Source organism: Gorilla gorilla, chromosome 10 (assembly GCF_029281585.2).
Source record: "Gorilla gorilla gorilla isolate KB3781 chromosome 10, NHGRI_mGorGor1-v2.1_pri, whole genome shotgun sequence".
Taxonomy (NCBI): Eukaryota; Metazoa; Chordata; class Mammalia; order Primates; family Hominidae; genus Gorilla; species Gorilla gorilla.
Window position 1 is genome coordinate 84572706 of NC_073234.2, and position 19862 is coordinate 84592567.

Genomic DNA, 19862 nt, shown 5'->3' on the forward strand with positions numbered 1-19862 from the left:
CTGATGTGTAAAGCTGTTCAAGTTATTTGATGTTTACACCTCAGGGAAAGTCTTGTGTTCAGCAATATCTAAAGATAATGTTACTATGACAACATTTTTACTGTCCTTTAAAGCATTGCAATAGCGTTTTTGGATATGCCTCAATCTAATCTTGCGTTCAGTGAATTAAACATAGTAATTAAGTGTCTTTTGCCCTTGATTTTGATATTAGAATAGGTGATTACATGGATATTTAATATTTCTATATTCTGCTTTTCTAGCTGTTTTTACCTAGTTAGCTTGTGACTTTGCTGAATGGTATGTAAACTTGTAAAAATAGAGATTTGACAGACATAGCAATCTAGTCAATGTGTAAGGGGTCAAAAAAACAGAGGTTTTAACACATAAGTAAAAACCCGTACATATTTGATGTGTAATGCAGGTTAATTACAACACAGATTTACCGAAACACTAATTGTGAACCGCTAACATTGAAGAAATTTTGACAATTCTGATTTGATGCTGCAATTACTTGCTGTTTTTATTGATCTTATGGTTTATTTCTTAAGCCATAGTCAGTGTAAATACAGCCCTGCAGCAGGTAAATGTGAGTAAAGAGAGCCTTATATTTTCCAATTGGTATAAATTTTTGAAGGATGTGATGTTCATTAACATTCAGTTGTATTCCTCAGTATTTGTAATGGGAAATTACAGATAAACCGTGTCTGCACAGTTTAAGGAATACTATGTATATTCATGCAGCATATTGATTCATGCTATAGTTACTTAATCAAAGATTTTTTTCAAACCTGCCTTACATATAGGCCCACTTTAAAAGCACCTGACTAGCATGTGTTCTTGATTGCAAAATTGGCAGAGGCAGGGTGTCAACTTGATTAGGTGTTTTTATGGGAATGTAATTTGAAATCACTACTTCAGAAATTTGACTTAAAATTCTTGAGCACGTTAATATGTTTTTAAGATCTGATTATCTTTGAGAGATCTTCTGTTAATACACATTGGTTGTTAAAGAGTACCCAAATTCTAGGACAATGCTTAAAGTGTTAAAATACCCTAGATACTATGTTATGTGCAACTGTAGAAACCCTCCAGAAATTTCCACTGCTGTTCTTCACTTTCATCTTGTCTGCTATCAAACCACTTCTGACAAAATTAGCTGTTTTGAATTACCCATATCACTGCCAGTTTTATTTTAAAATATTTTGTGTTTGAAGTATCTGTGCATGGGATCGTTGATGTTTATCAGAACTGTTTGCTTTCAGAAATGATTTTTTAAAGCATTTTGTTGAAAATGCGGTTGCTTTTTTAACATTATTTTAGAGTTGTATCAGAATTTTCCTGTTTTCTGTATACTGTTTTGTCATTTCTTGGCTTTTTAATATTTTGACTACAATGCCCTAATGCGAAGAAGTATGGACATATAAATATTACAAGAGAAATTAGTTAATAGTAAAGGGTTAAAAGGTAAGTAAAATGTCCATGAAAATAAAATTTTCTTTGAACAGTTTAAAAATGGAATCACAAAAATCTAACTGCACTTGAAATGAAACTGGAAATTTTATACTAATTAAATCCTTTATTTACCTTTTCATATTTTATCAATGGAACCTTTTAATTGCTCCTTCTATATCACTCTTCTCCTTGCTTGGCTGATCTCATTACATGACTTTTGTTGCAGACAGTGTGAGTGTACTACTAGATTTGTTTGCTGCTAATCCGTTATTTTAAGTGTTGTCAGAAGGAAATAACTTCTTGGTTTGACCAAGTAATTTTGCAAAGTCCTTCTCTACCTGATAACACGTGAATGTATAGCAGTAAAGGTGAAAATTGCAAGCCTTGTTTCGTTCTTCATACCCCCTTCAGTTGTTTATGGGTTGATGTTATTTGAAAACTCTTCCTTTTTTTAATGTGTAAAAACAATCCAAAGAGATAAATCCTTGCATAGACACCAAAAACAGTGTCTCGGAGACCTTTTCATTTTTTCCTTAGTTAATAACTGTAGTGGATATGAAAACAAACGAGTTGAATTTTAAAACATAGCATTTATTAGTGCTATACAGTCACATTCCTTTCAGCCAGTAGTAAAGTTAAACAGATGAGTGATACAGTACCTGAATGGTACTGCTTCTCAGGCAACACTTTGGATTGAAAGTGCTGCTTTTGGTTAAAGGAACTATGTTGTGGAAAGCATATTCCAGTGTAAATTTGCAGATGTGTGGTTTTTTGTCAATTTTCATAAGGTTTGGAGTAAGTTGCAGTGGCTTTTGATCATAGTTTAGCCCATTTAATGGTCCTTTTACCTAGAATGTTCTTAAGCAGTTAATGACAATTTGGAATACACAGATAACTTGTAGCTTAAGATACTATTTTCATTTAATTCTCCTGTGGAGAATATTGCTTTATTTTTTACTAGTTTCAGGTCTGTTATTAAAATAAACATGGAGGTTTTAATGAATGTTGTATAATATTTTATAGTGAAGGAAAATTGTGGAAAGGGCAAAGACTTTCTCTTTCCCTTATGTATTTAACTGTGCCAATCTAAATACATACTGTTTTATACAATGAGATGCATTACAAGACTTTTCTGTTGGAGTGCTCTCGACATTTTGGTTTTCATACCTGAATGATCATTGCATTTTCTGTATTTTCTAAAATGGCTCCAATTTTGTGTTTTAAGCTTCAGCTTAAGAGGAAGTTTATGTTCTAATTCTTGACTGAGAATACAGTATTGAGATTCTTTGTTTTACAGATGATAACTGGTTTTTATTACTCATTAAGTTCATTTGCATCCCGTAGCCCTCTGTAAATGTTTCCCCTGGTTGTATGTATGTAAATGCACGCTTATCCAGTGTATATTAGAATTTTTGTGCTAAAATATATTAAGTGGGATTTTTGTAGCAAAGCATTCTATTTTTCTGTTCTTACAGTGTGTGTGTGTGTGTGTGTGTGTGTATGTGTTTTTTTAACCTTAACTTCAGTTTAAACACTGGTGTATTTGTTTTATTTTTTTAAGCAACTTGACTCTTAGAAGCCTTAGACTGATTTTTTCAATAAATATTCAACCAAAAATTATAAATTTATTAAGATGTGGCCTTACATATGGCATTCCTTGTGTTTGTAATGTGAGATTTTTGATGTAGATAAATCAAGATTCAGGATTAAAGTTTCATTGTAAGTTGAAATAGAAAATGTATTAAAATGTCTAGGCTTCTGGGAGGAAGTTCTTATACTCTTCTTTCTTGACATTAGAAAGAAGCAATATGAATTTTTGTGAATATTCTAAATATTCAGGCAACACTGTTCAGATTGATTTAGGTTTGTCTTAACCAATGTTCTTGTTTTAGAATTTCAGGTTGTGGCATTCACTGAGTATGCAGCTACTATGGTTTTTGTATGGGACGTATAAATACTTGATTATATACGACAGATTTTAATGTCTTTAAAGACTTCCTGCTGTATTAACATATTGTAATGGAGTCTTTTAAATACTAGGTTGAATTTAATTGAAGTCACACACATCTTGAAGTGGTAACTGCATAGTAAATACTACCAAGAGTTTTTTTCACGTGGGAGTATCCTAAAACTCTGCCATGGGTGTAAATGTTTTACATTAATTTCATAATTGGACAGACCCTGCATTTAGCGAAAACATTTTGTTTTGAAAGTGTGTTCTTTTTGTCGCACTGTTACTGCGTAACACTTCTCAACATTCTGTAAGTTAAATTATTTTAAAATAACTGGTGAATTCATGTTTATTTTTTTACTTTGAAAATTGTAGTACTCAGGTGGTATTTAATGGGAAAGGATCCTTTGGGTATAAATCATAATGTATTTTAAGGAATGCATCTATAATATTGATAACTTTAGCCTTAAAAAAAGGTCTATTATTCCTTCCTCTGCATCCCATGGTATATTAGCAAAGTAGTTTACAGCCCTGTACAGCCTTACAAAGTTGTTTTACAATTTTTAATGGAAAGCCCTTAACAACAACAAAAAAAATTGTATCATTTTACCAATATCCACGAATTACTGATCACAGTTTGTAAATAATTTGTTTAATATCAGAAGGCCAAAGAAAGTCTTAAAATTTTAGCTGTTGACTCTATGGTGACTTCACAATAAGATTTCTGTGCAAAAAGGTAAGGTGATAATTGATCTAATAGACTTTTTTTTTTTTTTTTTGCTGTCCATGAGAATTAGACTTCATATTAGCTTCAATTAAAAAGCTCATTCCATTTTATTAAAATGTTTGTAATTGCAATTTTGTGTTTAATGTTTACTTTGTCTTTCCTTTCTTTAGCATTTAGGTGACTGTTCGGCAGTTTGATATATGGCCATTGTCGGCCTTAAACTGCACTAGTAACAAGCATGGTATTTATCTTGTATTGAAAATAAAACAAACTTTTGATAAGACTTTGCAGTTTGTCTTTTTTGTTTAATTTGTAATTTGGTGACCATTGTGTATGGTTTTAAGTAGTTAATGTTTATTGGCAATAGGCAGTATAGCAGAAATTGGACTGTTGTCTGTATTCTATCTTTAAGCCACATAGTGGTGGTTTTCTTGTGTATTGACATTTTGGTGCTCTTTAAAGCGACTGATAATTGGGCTAAAATTAGGATTAAGAGGCCTGACAGATTTCCAGGCTGTTACATGGTTTTTAAATGGAAGATTCAGAAAGCATTTGTCTAGTTTTAGAGGATCATTAACCTCACTAGACTTTAATCAAGTAAAAATGTTTGTAGCAAAAATATTTTACCTGGTTAGCTTGGAAACATTATGGCGTACTTTTGAAACAGTAACAGACTTCAGTTTCAGTGATTTCAGTAGATATTTCTGTGCCAGGTATTAATATCAGGCCTCAGATTTCTTACCTGCAAGCTTCAGAGTATTAAAGGTAACAGTTCTAAACAAGTGAATATGAACATGAGAAATAATACTACCATCACTGGGATTCCTTTCCATGCCTCCACTAAAATTGTGGTTCAGGTTTTTGTTAGATTTCATGTTACTGTTTGTTATATGTTTCCATTGATCAATCCCTATTTGTGTTGAATTAGTTGAGTCTCTCGTCCCTACCCTGTGAGGTCATTTAACTTTAAGAGAAGATCATTAGGAATATTTTTTGGCCAGATGCCACACTACATATGACTCAGTTCAAGACCTGATTTAGTGAAAGAGAGAAGCTTTTTTTTACAAAAGATTTGTGGACAGATTTTTCCCAGTCTTCCTAGTTTTGTTTCAGAGCCATTACCATGAAACAATAATTATTAGAAATGATTTCCAATGCTGTTGTTGGTCTTTTTCTCCCATTTATAGTTCATTAACAGTTCTTGGATTTTTGTGTGGTACATCAGTTCTGATAAACTATTGTCACTTCCAGATAAATGATATATACTTTACCTTTCAAAAATCTATATTCATTTTATAGAAAAACTTTAAAAAACGAAATTTACTACTTTAATGTTATACTGAGATCTGTAGGAAAAAAATGACTTGGTGAATGGGAAAGAGAAGTACCTTTTAGGCAGAGACTTGCAAAAAGGGCTTTTGACAAGAGGAGCATGCTAGTAGGAACTGAAAGAATGCCAGTTTGGCTGAAGCAGGGAGCGAAGAACATAGCCTATGTGTGGAGCTCAAGCAGTTGGCAAGGCTAGGCTCTCCGGAGCTTGTAGGTCACATTAAAGATTGTCCTAAGAGTCATGTGGAATCATTGAATTGTGTGAAGTGTCATAATCAGCATTTCAAAAAGCTTCTTGGCTGCAGATTAAATTGATAAAAGAATAGATAAAAGAGAAACACCTCTTCCTGTCAGGAGAGAAGATAAGGACAGATGAAAATAGAAGTTTGTGGGCTGTAGGTGTGTGGTAGAAATTTTAAGATGTCATATTTAGTGACTTATGTTTTCTTTGAAATAGAAATTGAGGGCATTGTGGTGTGGGCATGGCTTAGTTCAGAAGTAACAGTGTTTATCTGTGAGATTGTCAGGATTTGCTATCTAAGATAAGGCTCCCATTTTTATGGTGGCAGTCCATCTAGTAACACATTCATCCCCTGGGAGAGGGTAGATGGATCAAGCTATGGGACGGAGAAGGCAGTAATTGTCTTCATCAGTTTTCACTTTAACGGTTGTCAACCCAGCTGAAGAACACAATCACCGATGCTGTCCTGTTGTTTTTTAGGGGATTGCTATTAACATTTTATTTTTTGAGACAGTCTCGCTCTCTCACCCAAGCTGGAGTGCAGTGGCGCGTTCTTGGCTCACTGCAACCTCTGCCTTCCAGGTTCAAGTGATTCTTGAGCCTCAGCATCCCGAGTAGCTGAGACTAGAGGTGTGAGCCATCACACCCGGCCAATTTTTTTTTTTTTTTTTTTTTTTTTTTGTAGTTTTAGTAGAGATGGCTTTTCACCACATTGGCCAAGCTGGTCTTGAACTTCTGGGCTCAAGTGATGAGTCTGGCTTTGCCTCCCAAAGTGCTAGGATAACAGGCGTGAGCCACTGTGCCTGGTCAGCCATCGACATTTTTAAAAAATTGTTTTTGTACTTATTGCTTCATTAGTTTCTTAATTATCCTATAAGACAGTTAGTATTCTTTTTTTGTTTTTCTTTTTTTGAGACAAGATCTTGCTGTCACTCAGGCTGCAGCGGTGTCATCATGGCTCACTGCAGCCTACCCCGGGCTCCTGAGTAGCTGGGATCACAGGTGCGTGCCACCATGCCTGGCTAACTTTTTTATATTTTTGGTAGGCATGGGGTTTTGCCATATTGTCCAGGCTGGTCTCAAACTCTTGGGGTCAAGCAATCTTCCTGCCTTGGCCTCCCAAAGTGTTGGGATTATAGGTGTGAGCCAGCACACCTGGCCAGTGTTCTACTTTTAAAAGGGAGGTAATGGGCTCTGAAAGGTTATGACTAGCAGAATATAGTGAGTATAGGTTAGAATGATTTTACGATTCTAAATTTTCAGTTATTTACTGAATGTCATGATACTGAGCCACCACCACTGTAAGATTTTAAGCTTTACTGATACCCAAACTAACCATTTAGGAACCTACTACTTTAAAATTTTCATTTGCACAAATGTTGAGCACCTACTCTACAAGATACTGTGTTAGATACTTTTGTGTAAGATAGGCCATAGCATTTTAGTGTGGTATCTTGTCTCATGTAAATACAGGTTCTACCTACACAATTACTATAGCTGTTAGATATGAGGTAGGTGGGTCTAACATGCAGAAAATGTAGGCACTGAGTCTAGAAATTGGACCCCCTCCCCATTACAGTATAGAAACCAGTCCCGTGTACCACTTTAGCTCTTTATTCCCCCTGAAATAGGTTATCATTTTGCATCATGACCTCTTCAACTTTCCTCAAGTAATGGGAAAAAATTACCTTAACACAAAATGCAAGAATCTTACCTAGGCATCTAACCTAAGAATACCGTCAGAAGTTATTTGTAGAACGTGAAAACTGGAGCTAATAATTATTAAAGGTAGGCCGGGCGCGGTGGCTCACACCTGTAATCCCAGCAGCACTCTGGGAGGCCTAGGCAGGCGGATCATGAGGTCAGGACGTCGAGACCATGCTGGCTAACACGGTGAAACCCCGTCTCTACTAAAAATACAAAAAATTAGCCAGGTGTGGTGGCAGGCGCCTGTAGTCCCAGCTACTTGGGAGGCTGAGGCAGGAGAATGGCGTGAACCCGGGAGGCGGAGCTTGCGGTGAGCAGAGATCGCGCCACTGCACTCCAGCCTGGGCGACAGAGCGAGACTCCGTCTCAAAAAAAAAAAAAAGTTATTAAAGGATTTTAGTGATGGCTGCCTTTTCACAATAGTATATCTTAGGTTATGTATTATAAACACTTTTCTGATGAAGTCATTTTTATACAATTTAGAAATTGATCCAAGGATACTGGCAGCCCATTCTACTCCAAGTGTGTAAACTTGAGCCTTTTATATTTCACACTGTAAACACATGCTGTGTATGCTTGTGCACAGTGAGAGACTGCCTACTTCTATAGCAGTCCATTTTATGTTTTCCTTGACTTACTAAATCATCTAACTATGAATGAACACTAAAAGACGTATGGCCCACCTCCTCTTATCTCTATTATGTGTACCTGGGCAGTAAGTTATCTACAGTAATTTATCTTCTGACAGTTGTTTCTTCTGCTTACACACGCAGACAGAATGTGCCCTCTAATTAGATTTGGCCGATACTAGTTATTTGATCGGTTAATAGGAAAGGTAAAAACACGGAGTCAAATTTGTGTTTATTCTTTTTAGTTTCCTTTGCTGTTTCTCTCCCCTAACCTTTTAATTTTTGAGGGCACTTCCAGGGGACTAGTCTCTACACTTGGTGGTCTTACCCAGTCTCATGGCTGTAGGATTTACATGCTGTCAGTTTTGAAATTTATATTTCCAATTCAGATGGGCTAATATTTCAGCCCCTCCTCTCCCCTACTATCTACCGTTCACAGTCTTACCCAACAGCGAATATAAATACTATCATTTTAGTTGTGTAGGCCCAAAACAGATCACTCTTGACTCCCCACACCCTACATCTACAGGGAAGTACTTTGTCTCTACCACCAGAAAATACCTGGGACCTCTTAGTAATGCTGGGGTTGCTCTCTGCCTTTGCCACTGCACAGTCTGTTGTCAGTATAGCTGTCAGTCTATATTGTTTCTTAAAAATCCTGCAGTGCTGCCCCATTTCTTAAGAGACAGGATCTCTGTCACTCAGGTTTGAGTGCAATGGTGTGACTGTAGCTCACTGCAACCTTGAACTCCTGGATTCAAACGTTCCTCACACCTCAACCTCCCAGAGCACTAGGATTACAGGTTTGAGCCACCTCACCCAGCCCGCTCTTCATTTCTATCAGAGTAAAGCTGCAGTCCTGGCAGTCCTGACAAAAGTCTCTCCATGATTTGCTCCCCCATTCCCGCCCCCCCTTTTTTTTTTTTTTTTTTTGAGATTAGAGTCTCACCCTCACTTTGGTTGGAGTGTAGTAGCATGAGCTCAGCTCACTGGAACCTCCACCTCCTGATCTCAAGCAATTCTCCCACCCCAGCCTCCTGAGTAGCTGGAGGTGTGCACCACCACACCTGGCTAATTTTTGTCAGTTTTGTAGAGATGGGCTTTTTGCCATCTTGCCAAGGCTGGACTCAAATTCCTGGACTCAAGCTCCTCCTGCCTCAGCCCCCCAAAGTGCTGGGATTACTGGCATGAACTGCCGCGCCCAACCAATTTGGCTTCTCTTACCTCTGACCAGATCTGCCAATACCTTTCCCCATGCTCACTCCATTCTAGCCACTCTGGCTTTGTTTTTCAAACAGGCTAGGTATCATCTTGTGTCTGAGCCTTTGTGTGGGCCATTTCCCCTGCCTGGAATGCTGGAGATAGCTGCCTGAGGAGAATATCAGTGAGGTTTGTTTTTACCATTCTATTGAATGGAAACTGCTACCTCCCTTAACTGCTTTATTCTTTACTCTTCCCATGCATTTATGACCTAGCACTATGTATTTTGCTTGTTCGTTCAAATATAAAGTCCCATGAAAGCAAGGATCTTATTGTAGTTTCTGTTAAATCCCAAGTGTCTACATCAGCTTGTGGCAAGCAAATGTTAATATTTGAATGAGCGATCTTGAATTGTAGTTCTGCCTCACTGTCTTGTTAGCAACTATTGTAAGAGCTGCGTCGGCATGTTTAGAATTGTAAAGCATATAGAAGTTGACATTCTAACAGTTTTTAAGCATACAATTCAGTGGCATTAAATACATTCACAGTGTTTTGCAACCATCACCACTATCCATTTCCAGAACTTTTCCATCATCCCAAACAAACTCCCCATTCCCATCCTAGCCCCAGTCCCCGATCATCTCTATTGTACTTCTGTCTCTGAATTTGCCTATTCTGGGTACATCATATAAACAGAATCATACAATATTTGTGTTTTGGCTCTGGTTTATTTCACTTAGTATGTTTTTTGTTTTTTGAGACGGAGTCTCGCTGTGTCGCCCAGACTGGAGTGCAGTGGTGCAATCTCGGCTCACTGCAAGCTCCGCCTCCCGGATTCATGCCATTCTCCTGCCTCAGCCTCCCGAGTAGCTGGGACTACAGGTGCCTGCCACCACACCCGGCTAATTTTTTATATTTTTAGTAGAGATGGGGTTTCACCGTGTTAGCCAGGATGGTCTCGATCTCCTGACCTCTTGATCCGCCCGCCTCGGCCTCCCAAAGTGCTGGGATTACAGGTGTGAGCCACTGCGCCCGGCTATTTCACTTGGTATGTTTTTAAGATTCATCCATGTTGTAGCATGTGTCAATATGTGGCTGAATATCATCCCATTTTATGTACATATATGCCACATGTTTATCCATCTGTCAGTGGACAGCTTGTTTCTACCTTTTGAATATTGTGTATAATGCTACTATGAACATAGGTGTACAACTATCTGTAAGTCCCTGTTTTCAGTTCTGGGTATATAGGAGTGAAATTGCTGGGTAATGGTAATTCTATGTTTAACTTTTTGGGGAATCATGAAACTTTCCCACAGCTACTATACCATTTTACGTTCTCACCAGCAGTGCATGAAGACTGTAGTTTCTGTACATCCTCAACAATACTTATGCTTTTCTTTTTATCTGATAGTAGTCATCCTAATGGGGACAAGTGGTTATTTCATTGTTAATGGCAATTTTTAAAGCAGCTCATTTTTATGGAGACTTTACAAAGTACTTAACTTGCCGGGCATAGTGGCTCATGTCTGTAATCCCAGAACTTTGGGAGGCCAAGGCGGGTGGATCGCTTGAGCTCAGGAGTTCTAGCCTGGGTAGCATGGTGAAACCCCATCTCTACGAAAATACAAAAATTAGCTGGGTGTGGTGGCACAGGCTTGTGGTCCCAGCTACTCAGGAGAATGATGTGGGAGTCTCGCCTGAGCGTGGTAGGTCGAGGCTGCAGCAAGTGAAGATTGTCCCACTGCACCCCAGGTTGGGCGACAGACACTCAATGAGACCCTGTCTCAAAAAAGAAAAACCAAAGTAAACTTAGTTTTCATTGAACCAATTCTCTTTTGCACTCAAATGTTTCATTGGTTTACATAATACTGAGATGAAATCACAAGCAAAATTACCATTGACATAGTATAGAAATAAACAGCTGACTCTAAACATTACTAGTAGCATGAGTTCTTGGATATGATGTATTTGTGTGACTAAGTCAGTTTTATAGAGAGAATGTATAGTTAGGTTATGTGGGGCCAACTGAGGGCTTTTAGAATATTGACATTTTCTTAAATGCTCTAAGTTTGCTCCTGAAAGTATGGTCTGCAGGGTGTCAACGTTGGCATCACCTGGTCTGGGAACTGGTCACAAGTGCAGAATGTACCATGCGGAATCAAAATGTACATTTGAGCAAGATCCCAGTGATTTGTATGCACATTAAAGATTGACAAATTGTGCCTTTAAACTACTTTTAATGGCTACCTGGTGTTTCAACTTGTAACATAATTTTAACCAGTTCTTGCCACTGGGTGTTCAGGTTATTTCACTAGGTTTTTGAGTATTATAAAGGATGCTGCAATGAATTTCCTTATAGGTAAATCTTAGTGCAAATATCTGTTTTCCAGTAATGAATTTCTTGGAGTGCTTGATTCAGAGTATGAATATTTGAGTTTTTGACACAATAAATTGTCCCGATTTACTTTTACCCCAGCTGTATGTGAAAATGTGTATTTCTCCACATTCTTTTCAGTAATTAGTGCTTTAAAAAATCTATTTTAGTGGTGGAGATGGGTATCTTATTTTTAACTATTTCGTGATTGTTAGAGTGGCTTAAATATATTTAAATGTTAGTTGTGTGCTTCCATCTAGAGATAGGCGTACATAAGAAATGAATCGGTAAATCATGATTTGGTATTTCCATTTTAATAATTGAGGAAACAGTTCAGTAATACAACCAGTAAAGGGCAGACCCAGGAACTGAAGATCTGATTTAGGAACCAAGAAAGATCTGAAAGATCCTTTTCTAATCTATCAAACCAGAATTAACCTAATATATTCTATTATGGTGGAGTTAGCTAATCAAATCAAACCCTTTTTATTTCCATTCTTATACTGAAAATGTTTCTAAGTTTACTTAGTGCACATAATGAGAGTCATTTAAAAGGAAGTTATTTAGTATTTAGATTGTTACCTTAGAGAATCCTTAGATAATACTTTTATTTTTATGTAGGGTCTCACTCTGTCACCCAGGCTGGCGTGCAGTGGCATGATCATGGTTCATCATAGCCTCAACCTCCTGGGCTCAAGCCTCCCGCATAGCGGGGACTACAGATGTGCACCACCACACCCAGCTGATTTTTGTATTTTTTGTAGAGGCGGTTTTTGCCATGTTGCCCAGGCTGGTTTCGGATCCTGGGCTCAAGTGATCCACCCTCCTCGGCCTCCCAGAAGTGCTGGGATTGCAGGCGTGAGCCACTGCACCTGGCCTGAGAATACATTTAATTTTTTTTTTTAAAGGAAATTTATAGTATCCTAACATTCTGAATAGAATTCTCATGGTAGGTGTAAGAAAGTGGTCTTAATTTTACTTAGCTATGTAATGCTGCTTTTTGTTTTTGTTTTTAGCCCTAGGTGAAAGCCTATTATAGGCTATATATGTAAATATATATATATACATATATGTAGCATTTGAATGTCTGTGTGTGGTATTCAGGAAGGAGATACAAAGCCAGTGAATATTACTTCTGTTTTTTTAGGAGCCAGGAAATAAAATAATTTCCATTCAGTGAGTAACTCAAAGTGATTGCAATGTGCAAAATACCTTGAGCATACAAAGAAAAAACAATTGGCTGTCCAGAAGAAAGGAACTAAAGAGACTAATATGTGCTTTTCCATATGTTATTTCATGTAAGTGTTAAAAACAGTCCTATTGGGATTCCTTGTTTACAGGTGAGGTAAGGTATTTTGTAAGATTCAGTAGCAGAGCAGTGATCCACGTTAGGAGTCAGAGAAGCCAACCCAGAGAATGTGATGGTAGAACTGATTCTTAGAGGTCATTATTTGAAGATATGAGGTGATATGTATATTGTGAAAGAATCTACAGATACATTAATAGACTTAAAAATTTAGCAAGATCTATGAATACAAAGTCAATTTAGAAGCCAGATATAATGTAGCTAGTTTTAAATTTAATAAAAGGTGTGCAAAGTTCTCTTTGTAGAAAGTTTTAAACCTTTACTGAAAGACATTAAGATAGACTCAAATCAGTGGACATTTGTTTGCTCCTGAAAGTGTGTTCTACAGACTGGCATCGTTGACATCAATATTCCTGTTGTTGGGTAGGAGGAATCAGTATCATTAAATATGACAGCTCCTCCCAAATCTATAGCATCAATGCAAATCAGAATAATATCCCAAGAAGTTTGTTTTTGTTACTGAATGACTATCTAGTTCTAAATTTTATATGGAAGCTCAAAAACAAATGATAACCAAGAGGGAGGTGGAGTGAGACTTGCCTTACCAGATACTAAGCCGTATTGTAAGTAAGATAATACAGACTTGATGCAGGAATAGACCATGGAACAATATACAGAGACTAGAAACCACATATGATGAAAACTAGATTTATGATAGAATGGGAATCTCATACATAAATATCAATTCTAGGTGGATTAAATGTGGACTTAATGTAAGAGGCAAAGCCAGACTCTTAAGAATAAATTATAGGAAGTAATTGTATGACCTTGGATTGGAGAAGGAGTTCTTAAGACATAAAATGACAAATTATAAAGGGAAAGATTGATAAATTTGAATAAGAACTCCTGATTATTAAAAGAGTGAAACGAAAAGTCCCAGACTAGGAGAAGATATTGGAACACAGATAATTGACAAAGGACTGTTATCAAGAATAGATAATAAACCATACATATATGAGAACAATAGAAACCCAATAGAAAAATGGTCAACTCGGGCCGCCGCCGCTGCCGCTGAATCATTTGAGCTGCAGCGGCGGTTTCGTCTCTTGGCCACGAGCCACTTGTGCGGCTGCCCAGAGAACCAGAGGTCCTCGATCCCATGTCATCTTCCTCTTTGCTCCCGGGAGGAGCGAGAGGGAGCCGCGGTTGATGTGAGAAATAGACTTCCGGGAAATGGCCTCTAAATCCTGGCTGAATTTTTTAGCCTTCCTCTGTGGATCGGCAATAGGATTTTTGGGGGTTTTTAAATGTTCTCAGCTATTTAGTATTTTGGGAGAATAGGGTGACACCCAGCCTAATACTCTTCATAATGATCCTCATGCGAGGCATTCAGATGATAATGGCACAATCATCTAGAAGGACAAATGAACTTCAATGCTGATTCTAGCCAACATAAAGATGAGAACACTGACATCGCTGAAAACCTCTATCAGAAAGTTAAAATTCTTTGCTGGGTTATGACAAGCCCTTAAAACCTAGAGAAAAAGGCCAAACTTATCAAAGTTACATGGGCCCAGCATTGTCACAAAGTGTTATGAGTTCAGAAGAAAATAAAGACTTCCCTACTGTGGGATTGAAAACCAAAGAAGGCAGAGATCAGCTATACTGGAAAACAAAGCTTTTCAGTATGTTCATGAACATTATTTAGAAGATGCTGATTGGTTTTTGAAAGCAGATGATGACACGTATGTCATACTAGACAATTTGTGATGGCTTCTTTCAAAATATTACCCTGAAGAACCCATTTACTTTGGGAGAAAATTAAAACCCTATATGTAAAGCAGGGCTACATTGAGTGGAGGAGCAGAATATGTGCTAAGCAAAGAAGCCTTGAAGAGATTTGTTGATGGATTTGAAACAGACAAGTGTACATTTAGTTCCTCCACTGAAGACAGCACTGGGGCGATGCATGGAAATTATAAATGTGGAAGCAGGAGATTCCAGAGATACCACTGGAAAAGAAACTTTTCATCCCTTTATGCCAGAACATTTAATTAAAGGTTATTTACCCAGAACCTTTTGGCACTGGAATTACAACAGTTATCCTCCTGTAGAGGGTCCTGGTTCTTGTTCTGATCTTGCAGTTTCTTTTCACTATGTTGATTCTACAACTATGCGTGAGTTAGGATACCTCATTTATCGTCGTCTATATGATTATTTGTACAGATATCAACCTGCCTTACCTGAAAATATACTAAAGGAAATTAGTCAAGCAAACAAAAATGAAGGTACAAAAGTGAGGTTAGGAAACCCTTGAATGAAAGTAAATGATGAACAAAGGTAAAATGTCTAGCATTGCACTGAAGAAGGACTTCTGCATTTCTAACATAGAACACTGGAATCCCAATGAGGAATTCTAAGTGAACATTCCATGTAGAAATCTTTCACATGAATGATTATAAACTGAAGCTTTAAATGAGCTGTAAAGTCTGTTAAAATGCGTTTTCATACAGTAATATATAAATATATCTGTATATATGAAGAACTTGTGTTTTTAAAATGGTGACCAGGTAGAGGAACTAGAAAAGAGATTTTGTTGCCTATTTTTGACCATCTGTATTATTGTCACTGAGAAACTAAAACAATTAAATTTGCTAAAACTACAGTGCACCATGTTAGTAATAAACAGATCTGCCCCAAAGAAAATTAAAAAAAAAAAGGGCAACAGACATGAACTGACATTTCACAGAAGAAAGTTTATAAATATATGAAATAAAATTTAATTTTATTCTGGAAAGTGCATATTAAAATCACAGGTGCCATTTTTTACCTACAATATTGGCAAAAAAAAGGTTCAAAATGTAATTTGAGTATTGGCTAGTATACGGTGCAAGTGAAAATACTGCTGGAAGGGGTATAAATTCATACGACGATTTTGGAATCTAGTTTAACATTACTTGGTAAAGTAAATGTGCATATATCCCCAGGAGGAACTCATATCTTTACACTAGGAGACATTTACAAGAATGTTTATAGCAACATCATTTGTAATAGAAAACTGGAAACATCTCAAATAGCCACCAATAGAATAGATAAATAGTAGGACATTCATGCAATAAAATAGTATGGAGCCTGCAAATGTAAGAACTAGTTACATGAACATAAAAATATCTTAACATTGGCAGGGTGTGATGGATCACAAGGTCAGGAGTTCAAGACCATCCTGGCCAAGATGATGAAACCTCGTCTCTACTAAAAATACAAAAATTAGCCGGGCATGGTGCCAGGTGCCCATAATCCCAGCTACTCGGGAGGCTGAGGCAGAGAATTGCTTGAACCCAGGAGGCGGAGGTTGCAGTGAGCCGAGCTCACACCACTGCACCCCAGCCTGGGCAACAGAGCGAAACTCCATCTCAAAAAAAAAATAAAAATAAAAAACTTAACATCTTGACTGGAATAAGCAAGTCACGGACTAATTCACACAGTATTCCATTTATATTAGAGATTCTAACATTTAGAGACATTAGAAAAGCAACGTAAGAAATCATTAATAAAATTCAGCATAGTTTTCTAGGGGCAAGAAAGTAGAGGGATGTAATCAAGGAGGAAGTCTCACAGGGCATCTAGTGTGCCATAACCAACCAGAACTGCTGGCATCCAAGCATTTTTACTTTTTGGACGGTATATATTTTAATACACAAGTATGATATATTTTATAATCAAAATAATAGAAATATGCTTACTATTGTATAAGTCTAGCTGAATTCTAGATCGTTTAAGTGACCATCATACCTAGAAGGTGATAGTAATAAATATTTAAAATAATACTTAGGTGTTTTTCCAAAAACATGTCAAATACTACTTTAAAATTTTCTATTTATATTATCTGAAATTTTGTTTTAGTACATTTTACTTGAAATGGGAGATAATAGTCCAATGAGGGCATGGAAGTAACAAGTAGTTAATGTTATAAAGAGTCTTCTGCTCTATCAGAGAATCTCAACATGAAAGAGAGGAACATGTAGGTTGAAAAAGCATATTTTGAAACTATTATTGCTTTGATATATTTTCTTTCAAATAATATCAAAGGAGATTGTAAGGCTTAACACCACTTTCTCTCCAGATAGCCATAAAATTAGTCTTCATACAGCACTAGGTGGAGGAAGCCAAGGGCCTGGTCACCAGTGTACCAAGTACTGGACTGGGGGCTGGGAGGACTTCAGTTACCAATTATGGTATCTCTAGGTCCACAACAAGATAAACAGTTTGAAACATTGAGTTGCAGTTGATGCCACACAAAAATTTCTCTATTTGTTGTCTTGGTTGGGACACAGTGATTAGTACAAGTAATGTACCCGAATGGGGACTTAACAGTCATCCTCCCTTATGAAGCAGACTGCTGTAGAATTTCACGCAACTTGGGGCCACTCTGGTGAGCCTGTATATCTTCCTGACACGTTTGCACCTGGTGGTAATCTACCTGTGCCAAACCATTTCTGCCCTTATGGTGGTGTGATATCTCATTTTTTTCAAATACTTTTCGGAGTCCTAACAGCTAGCTCTCAGATGTCAGAATGATGACCTCAATTGGAGCCTGCTTCCTGGAGAAATTGGCCAAGGTAGAGGTTACGAGAACCAGAGTCATTCCAGGACAGACTAAACCTTAGCATTGTTGAAAGCAACTACCATTACATGACAGCTTGCCAAGATGGGTTGGGGAAGCCAGGATTTTGGTGATGAATAGTGTCTTCCAACATTTGAGAAACCTTAAGTACTATTGGGTTCTGTGTATTCATTCATTCAGAATTACTGAGTTGCCCATTAGATGTCAGGCACTGTGCTAGGGTCAAACTAAAAACTCCACCTCAAGATTAGCTAATATTTGCGTGAAGCAGTGGATATTTTAATCTTTTTAGAGACAGGTCTTACTATGTTGCCCAGGCTAGACTTGAACTCCTAGGATCAAGTGATCCTCCTGCCTCAGACTCCTGAGTAGCTGGGACCACAGGTGCGTGCCACTGATTTTGCTCGATCTGTAGGGCTCCCAATCTGCTATGTCTGAGATCTTGTTGAATCTCATAGAGATAACTTAGAAAAGACGTAGCTCAGGAATTTCATTTTTTGGGCTTTCACATATATGCACTTTTCAGGGTTAGCCAAAAAGAGGTGGTGCTGCAGTATTCAGGATGTCTTATGTCTTGGAAGAAGAGTTTATGTGAGGTCATTATGGGATCTAAATCAGATAAGATATAGTTAGTATCTCTCTTCAGGTAGGATTCATTTAACAAATATTCTGGTCGCATATCCGGGTGCCAAAATGAATATAGCCATGAATGTAACATAACATCCCTCATCTCTTGAAGATTATCTGTAGTGAGGAAAGGCAGACAATGATCAAATATATCAGTTTCTGTTAAAAATTATTAACCAGTATAAAGCAAGGTATTACTATATATGTTTGTCAGGGAAGATCCTTATGAAGTGTGGTTTGAACAGAGATGAAAATATAGAGAGGGAGTGATAGTCATGTGGCTATCAGGGAGAAAACCATTCTTTTTTTTTTTTTTTTAAGATGGAGTTTTGCTCTTGTTACCCAGGCTGGAGTGCAATGGCGCGACCTCGGCTTACTGCAGCCTCCACCTCCCGGGTTCAAGCGATTCTCCTGCCTCAGCCTCCTGAGTAGCTAGGATTACAGGTGCCCACCACCATGCCGGCTAATTTTTTTGTATTTTTACTAGAGATGGGAGTTTCATCATGTTGGCCAGGCTTGTCTCGAACTCTTGACCTCAGGTGATCCACCAACCTCAGCCTTCCAAAGTGCTGGGATTACAGGTGTGAGCCATGATGCCCAGCCAGAGAAAACATTCTCGCCGAAGTAATAGTGCAAGTGCCCTAATTGAGGCATCAAAAGGCTGGTAGAATGAGGGAAGAGAAGAATGGTCAGAAATGGGTTCAAGAAGATATTTGGGGACATGATTTTGTAGGGCTTTATTGGGAATGGTAAAGATTTCAGGTTTTTTCATGGTATGACAAAATTTGGAAGCATATGAGCAGATAAGGTATAATCCTACATTTTATCACTGGTTACTATTTGAAAAATAAGCTGTTAGGGAACAATTCCAGAAGCAGATGGACTAAGTGGAATTAAAGCAAAGGCTTTAATATGGGTAAGAGAAAAAAGTATAGTTTCTTAGATTAGGGTAATAGCAGTGGAAACAAAGTTCCGAGTTTATTTTTAAGGTAAAGCTAACTTCATCTGTTGCTGTATAGGTGAATATGAGAAAAAGAAATAAAGAACATCTCCAAAGTTTTTGACCTAAGAAAATGAAGAAGGAAAAAATAAGTCATCTAATAATGAAAGAAGACTGGGGAATGGGGTGGAAACTTTTGAGGGGGTAGGTATCAAAAATTTCATGCTGGATATGTTGAGTTTGAGAAAACAGACCACCAAGTGGACACACCAGGTAGTGATCTGAATGTACATATTGGGAATTCAAGGTCAGTGTCAGGGCTAGAGATAGAACTGTGGGAAGTATAGGGCCGGGCGTGGTGGCCCAAACCTGTAATCCAGCACTTTGGGAGGCCGAGGCAAGCGGATCATGAGGTCAGGAGATCGAGACCATCCTGGCTAACACGGTGAAACCCCGTCTCTACTAAAAAAAAAAGAATTAGCTGGGCATGGTGGTAGGCACCTGTAATCCCAGCTACTCAGGAGGCTGAGGCAGGAGAATGGCATGAACCCAGGAGGTGGAGGTTGCAGTGAGCCGAGATCGTGCCACTGCACTCCAGCCTGGGAGACAGACAGACTCCATCTCAAAAAAAAAAAAAAAAAAAAAAAAAAAAAGTGTGGGAAGTATGGGTATATAAATAGTATTTAAAGCAGTGGGACCGGATGAGCTCACTGAGAGAATGATAGTTAAAAGGTCAGCAGGCTGAACCCCGG

At 37.8% G+C, this 19862-nt stretch overlaps 1 pseudogene; it reads left to right on the forward strand.

Annotated features, from left to right (window-relative positions):
- Window positions 1-4402: 4402 nt before the first annotated feature.
- On the forward strand, window positions 4403-18430 carry LOC129525675 (glycoprotein-N-acetylgalactosamine 3-beta-galactosyltransferase 1-like; annotated as a pseudogene).
- Window positions 18431-19862: the final 1432 nt, after the last annotated feature.